The 7,675-nt window shown below is 38.3% G+C and overlaps 1 non-coding gene across 1 annotated transcript; it reads left to right on the forward strand.

Moving 5' to 3' along the window:
• The first annotated feature begins 5,495 nt into the window (after nt 1–5,495).
• LOC140852762 (small nucleolar RNA R71) lies at nt 5,496–5,601 on the forward strand. Its single transcript, XR_012135660.1, has one exon. It is a non-coding gene; the product is annotated as a small nucleolar RNA R71 (small nucleolar RNA).
• Nucleotides 5,602–7,675: the final 2,074 nt, after the last annotated feature.

A 7,675-nucleotide genomic window follows, 5' to 3' on the forward strand; every position in this document is an offset into this window, starting at 1 on the left:
ATATTTATATATTATTTTATATATATATATATATATTTTAATATTGCCTACCTTTTTATGCGAATCACAACACTTACTTAGACGAAAGGGCCCGATTACTCAGTAAAAAATAAATATTTTTTTCTTTTTTTTTTAAGTAAATTTTAAGGAGAATTTTTGCATAACTCGGCCTTTCCACCCAATTTCTCATGAAGCAGATTCTTTATTGAGATCAGTAAGAAGAGGGTTGTAGAATCACTCCTAAAATTTGGTCTAGTCTAAACCCTACCATTCATTGGGTTTTCTTAATAATTTATTCCTCAGTATCTCTAAAATTATTTTGACCATTAATCATTCATTGTTTAGGATGCCTAATTGACTCTTAATCAAAATAAAATTTGGATACACAAAACTAATTATTTCTGATCATACTCGAGGATTTGATTAATTTTCGCCCCCCCCAACTTAATCTACATTGTCCTTAATGGAGTAGGAAAGCAAAGAAAATAAAAGGAGAGAGTGCACCTGGGATAATTTTGCTTCGAAAGTTGAAGATAGCTTCATTGATTAATAGGCTCTTGTTCTAAATTCCTGCAGCTGTGGTAAAGTAAAAAATATGAAATCGTTGGGTTGCCTCCCAACAAGCGCTAAGTTTTACGTCTTCAGCCAGACTGAATTGAGTATTATGGCAGTTTTGGATCCACTAAATCAACAGATTCAATTAATTCTCCATCACTAATTCCATCTATGTAAGGTTTCAATCACTACCGTTCACTTTAAAAGTGTTTCCCTGTTTAGGATTTTTGAGTTCTATAGATCCATGAGGAAATACCTGAGTTACAATGAAAGGTCCGTCCCAACGTGAGCGAGTTTTCCAGGAAACAGACGCAACCTAAAATTGAAGAGCCAAACTTTTTGATTGGGCTCGAACATTTTTCATGCAATGAATTTATCGTGGTATGCTTTAGTTCGAGCCTTATAAATTTTGACACTCTCATACGCTTCATTGCGTGCTCTTCAAGTTCATTTAATTGAAGTCTCCTATTGGAACCTGCATTTTTCATATCAAATTTAAATTGCCGTATGGCCCAAAATGCACGATGTTCCAATTCCACCGCAGATGACAAGCTTTTTCGAATACAAGTCGATAAGGAGATATTCCTTTGGGTGTTTTAAAAGCAGTACGGTAAGCCCATAATGCATCGTCTAAGCAAAGAGACCAATCCTTTCTATCAGGCCTAATCGTCTTTTCTAGGATATGTTTAATCTCCCTATTTGACACCTCTACTGACCATTAGTTTGGGGGTGATATGGTGTGGCCACTTTGTGTGAAACATTATATTTTTTCATAAGTGCTTCAAAATGTTTATTCATAAAATGAGTCCCCCCATCACTAATGATCACCCTTGGGAAGCCAAATCGACTAATGATGTTTCGTTGGATAAAACTAGTTACAATTTTATTATCATTAGTTCGTGTAGCTATTGCCTCCACCAATTTTGATACGTAATCAACTGCCACCAGAATATTCAAATCCAAATGAGGCTGGAAAAGGTCCCATGAAATCAATCCCCCAAACATCGAAGATTTCTCTACTAAAATGGGGGTCAGCGGCATCATATCCTTCTTGGATAAATTTTCTGTTTGCTGACATCGTAGACAACTTCGGCCAAATTCATGTGCATCCTTGAAAAGCGTTGGCCAATAAAACCCACTCTACAGCACTTTTGCTGAGTTTTTCTTCCACTAAAATTCCCCCACATGCCGAAGAATGGCAAAAAGTGAGAATGCTTTGGAATTCACTCTCGGGGACACAACGGCAATAACTTGGTCAGGACAGTATTTGAATAGTTCAGGTTCTTCCTAGAAATAATGTTTAATTTGCAAGAAAAATCGATCCTTTTCTTGTTTTGTCCAGTGAGAAGGTACTTGTCCTGTTGACAAGTAATTGACAATATGGGCAAACCATGGAGGATGGCTAGAGGAGATTGCGAAAAGTTGTTCATCAGGAAATTTTTCTTTGACCTCATCTATGCCTATCGTGTGTTCAACTAAGATCCTGGAGATGTGATCAGCTACCACATTCTCAGAACCCTTCTTATCTCGATTTCCAGATCAAATTCTTGTAAAAGAAGGATCCATCTGATCAAACATGGTTTAGTATCTTTCTTTGAGAGGAGATGTTTCAGAGCCACATGATCAGAGTAAACTAGAACCTTAGACCCTAACAGATATGAGCAAAATTTTTCAAGGGTGAACACTACTGCTAGTAGCTCTTTTTCTGTTGTGGTGTAGTTTAATTGGGCATTGGAAAGAGTCTTGCTAGCATAATAGATCACATGTGGCTCCTTATTGATTTTTTGGCCTAAGATGGCACCTATTGCAAAGTCAGAGGCATCACACATAATCTCAAATAGAATGGACCAGTCAGGGGGTTTTATTATGGGTGCTGTTGTCAGAGCTGTTCGTAATGTGTTGAATACTTTCAAACAATCTTCGTCAAAGACAAATGGTGTATCCTTGCCAACAGATTGCACAAGGGTCTTGAAATCTTGCTAAAGTCTTTGATGAAGCGTCTATAAAATCCGGCATGATCTAAGAAGGATCGTATTTGTCAGACGAAGTAGGGGGTGGTAGTTTTGAAATGACCTCAACTTTAACTTTATCTACCTCGATCCCTCTTTCAGAAATAATATGTCCTAATACAATTCCTTTCCACACCATGAAATGGCTCTTTTCCCAACTTAGGACAAGATTTATCTCCATGCACCGTTTAAGAACTTTGGAAAGATTATGGAGACAATCCTCAAAGGTGGTTTCAAACACAGAAAAATCATCTATAAAAACTTCAAGACATTTATCCACCATATCCGAAAAAATACCCAGTATGCACCGTTGAAATGTAGCGGGTGCATTGCAAAGCCCAAACGGCATACGCCGAAAAGTGAAGGTGCCATAGGGGCAGGTGAAGGTAGTCTTTTCTTGGTCATTCAAAATACAGGTACTTGATTGTACCCTGAATAACCATCAAGAAAATAGAAAAAACTTTGTCCTGCTAACCGTTCTAAGATTTGGTCGATGAAGGGCAATGGAAAATGGTCCTTCCTAGTAACGGCAATCAGTTTTCTATAATCTATGCATACTCACCATCCAGATGATATGCGAGTGGGAAGCATTCACCTTCTTCGTTCTCAACCACAGTAATACCAGATTTTTTAGGTACTACTTGATGGGACTGACCCATTTACTATCGGATATAGGGTAGATGATTCCAGCATCTAACCACTTTACCACCTCTTTCTTTACTACTTCAGGCATGTTTGGGTTCAATCTCCTCTGCATATCTCGATGGGGTTTGGCATGTTCCTCAAAATGAATATGTTGCATGCAAATGGAGGGGTCAATTCTTTTTAAATCCGCAATGGACCAACCGATAGCCTCTTTGTGTTCCTTTAGAATACCAACCAATTGTGCTTCCTGATTAGGGGTCAAGTCTGATGCAATGATTGCCGGGAGGGTGTCATTGAGTCCTAGAAATACATACTTGAGCATAGCAGGAAGGGGTTTCAATTCTAATGTAGGTGGTGATTCTAAAGATGGGACTATTGGTGTACTGGCTAATGTGGGCAATGGCTCATACTTGATTGTCCATGGAGGAGTGGTTTTATCGTGTGGTGTATCCAACAAGATGTTAACTTCTTTCATATATTTCTCAAAGTCACACACTCCAAAGTGAGCCAAGCAAGTATCTAAGGGGTCTGGTGCTAGAATTATGGGTGTTGCATCTTCTATAATATCTTCTAGTGTATCTACTTCGAAGCAACTATCCATTGATGGTTCTTGGGAAGCACCAAACACATTCAGTCTTAGTTTCTTATTCCCAAACGATACGTCCATGACTCCTGTCCTACAATTAATGCATGCATTTGCCGTAGCTAGGAAGGGTCATCCTAAGATAATGGGAATTTGTCTGGGGTTGCCACTTAATTTCATATCGAGAATCAGAAAATCAACTGGAAAGTAAAACTCATCTACCTTGACCAAGACATCCTCAAGCATTCCACGTGGTTCCTTAATTGATCTATCGGCTAACTATAGTGTGACTGATGTGGGTTTCAATTCTCTGAATCCAAAAAGTTCATACACCGAACTAGGTAAAAGATTCACACTTGCCCCTAAATCCAGAAGAGCTTTTTCAATGTGATAATCTCCTATAACAAAAGAAATGATGGGAGCTCCTGGGTCCTTAAGCTTTGGAGGAGTGGCATACTGGAAGATAGAACTAGCCTGTTCAGTGAGACATACTTTCTTTGGGATTTGTGATCTAGATTTACGTTTTTGGGTGCACAAATCCTTCAAAAATTTGGCATAAGTAGGGACCTGTTTGATTGCGTCTAGAAGGGGAAGATTAATTTGGACTTGCTTAAACAATTCCAACATCTCATGAGTTTTCCTCCTTCTTATCTGCAGGAATAGGGGCTTTCATGGCATCCGAAATGGGGCTTTAGGCAAGTAAGATGATTCCGGTGCAGTTGGTTCCTTCTCTATTTTAGGTCCTCCTTGTTCTTGGGTGATTTGGATTCGGTTAGAGGTTTAGGGTGGTCTCATTGGTTTTACTAGTATGTTCAATGACCTTCCCACTTCTCAGAGTCATGATTGATTTGGCATGTTCAGAAAAAGCTTCTGGGGTATTAGAACTCTCAATCACAAATTGCCCTCTTGGGTTGCTCTCGGGTTGGCTAGGTAATTTTCCTCCTTCCCTCCTACTGAATGCAGTCACTAGTTGACCTATTTGGGTCCCTAGCTTAGCAATGGATTGTGTGTGGGAGTTAAGGGTCTGAGTGTTGACTTCTAATCATTCTAGTGCTTTCAGAACTTTTTCCTCAAAAGCTGAGCTGTGACCAGTAGTAGACGGTTGAGGAACATTTTGAAATTGATAGTATGGTCCATGCCTATATGTTGGATCCTGATATTGAGTCGAGGTGTGGCAGGACCAACCACTGGTTGTGGTTTGTAGAAAAAATTTGGATGGTTTCTCCAGCCGGGGTTATAAGTGTTCGAATATGGATCATTTTTGGTCTGCGAGCTTGTTGGACTTGAGCTTGCTGAACCTGCTGTGCACAAACTCAGAAAATTGAGGTGCGGCTGGGCATTCACTAACAAAATGGTTCGGACTTGCACATAATGCACAAACTTCTTGGATTGGGTTAGGTGGAATCAGGGATTGTCCAGTATTTAGAAGACAATCTAATTTTTGGAACAGTTCATCTACCTTATGATGGATATCTATGGCATTTCTACTTCATATATTCCACCTCTCTTTGGGTTTAACATGGGTTTATCTCTAATAGAGGCAGACATATGATGTAATGAATTTTCACTTAAAATTTTAAACAGTTGCCATGTCTCATCCTCACTTTTCAGTATGAATGTCCCACCGCATGATGCATCGACCATTTGTCGATGTCTTTCAGAGAGCCCATCATAAAAACATTGGATTAACTGCCACTTGGGTACAGCATGGTGGGGATATTTTCTAATAAGGTCCTTTAATCTCTCCCATGTTTCATGAAACATTTCTCCATCTAATTGGAAAAAACTAGTTATGGCTTTCCTTATTTGATTAGTTTTTCCTATGGGAAAATATTTCTTGAGAAACTCTCCTTGCAGCTGGTCCCAGGTTGATATAGTCATGGAATCCAAAGTATGTAGCCAGTATTTGGCTTTGTCCTTAAGTGAGAAAGGGAATAATTTTAACCTAGAGCATCATCAGAGAAGTTGTGAATTTTGACAGTTGAGCATATCTCAAAAATTCCTCAAGATGTTTATAAGGGTCCTCATTACTAAGTCCATAAAATGAAGGTAACATTTAGATTATACTGGACTTAATTTCATATTGAGTGGCCTCCACAGGGGGCACTTGACTACAAGGAGAGTAGGTATATGTGGAAGGAGTAAAGTACTCCTTCAGTTGCTTGGGTGGATCATTCTCCTGATTTCGGTCCATATTTTTACGTCTATTGGCTCTAAAGGTTCTTTCTATTTCTGGATCAAAAGGTTGGATTTCTGATCGTAACGATCTACGGCCAAGCATACACCTTACAATTATACTGTAGAGCAAACACAAAAAATTTTTCTTTTTATAGTATATATTTTTATAATAAAGTGAGAAAAGAATGAAGAAAATCTAAAGAAAGAACCTAAGAATCTTAAATCCATGAAAAGAGAGAAATTAGTTAATATTTAGATGTTAATTGCAATCAACTTAAACAAGCATAAACTCTCTATCCTAAGGTTAACTTAGATCTAGACAGCTCCTAACTTTCAAGACTGCCTTTGAGCACTCCAAGCTCAAGACTGACTAACTGACTCAGCCAGGTAAGCGTAAGATGTGGGAGGTTCCCTGCTCGTTGCTTTTCTTAGACACCAACTGAGTTGGCCAGGTCAGTCAACGGAACTAATTGAAAATCACTTTCTTTAACCACTTGCCTTAGACACTGAGCAAATAACCAATCCACACTTGGTTCAACTCTAGAGCTTTCTTATCCTTTGAGCTCAAAATTCCTAGGGCTGACATCTAGTTGATTTTAGATTAAGGTCTAGGTTATGCAAATGCAAGGGAGTGATTTGTGGGCCAAGGAAGGGTGATCAAATCCCCACCTTATCTTAGTTAATGGGTTGCGCCCTTAAAGTTAATTATGGAGATGAGATGCAAAGAAACAAGGTGTCCAATCAAGTTAGAAATTTTTATATTTGGGGTTACACTATTTTAGGTAAGTGTTATGAAATGTCAATGGTTTTTTTTTTTTTAATTCAACCGTGCCAAGGTCCCCGGCAATGGTGCCAAAATTTGATGTGTAGTTGTTGATAGCACCAAAAATAACTCTACTCACTACGTAGGTAGGATGAGTCAAGATCGTATCCTCAGGGACCTTGGGCTAAGTTGAGATTGTAAAATAAAAGAAATAAGCATTGTTTTTGATTTATAAAATAAATTATCTTAAAATTGATGTAATTAGAAAATAAAGAACTCAGGAGTTTTGAATTAATTTTGCACTAGCAGAGTTGTATCTCTTTTTTAATTAAATAGATGTGATTAATCTTAAGAAAAATACCTATCTTTCCTCGGCACGCTCCGTACCCGTAGATCACGTCGCATCTCCAAAAAGTACTAGGTAAGCAACTCTTCTTTTCTTGGCACGCCCCGTATCCGTAGATCACGGCACGTCTTCAGAAAGTAAAAGTTATTCCTAATATTAATCTAACAAAAAAGCATAAATAAAAGCATATGAAAGGGAGCAAATAAAGAACTCATGACGATTTAAATAAAAAGCATAATCTTTATTGCATATAAAGAAATACAGGAAAGTTTAGAACAATAAACCATCTCTGTGTCGTTACAAAATTTCTTCTCCACTCCCGAGACTACTAGCCTAGCTGCTCATGAAGTAGTCCCTTTCTATTCCCCTATGCAAGGCTCTAGAAGAATTTCTAGGCTCCTCCTCCAATGGGAGTACAAAAATCTTTTTATAGGTGTTAGGAGGGAGGAGTTTTACATGATTTTCTGATGTGGGACTAAAGAAAATACAAATCTTTCCTCTCAAAATATTTTTAAATATTAATTTTTTTCTTTAATAAGCATCTGTTCGACCGCCATCAAAAACTCCCTGCAAACCCGTCTGCCGCGCACCCACTC

Source organism: Elaeis guineensis, chromosome 11, assembly GCF_000442705.2.
Source record: "Elaeis guineensis isolate ETL-2024a chromosome 11, EG11, whole genome shotgun sequence".
In the NCBI taxonomy this organism is placed as follows: domain Eukaryota; kingdom Viridiplantae; phylum Streptophyta; class Magnoliopsida; order Arecales; family Arecaceae; genus Elaeis; species Elaeis guineensis.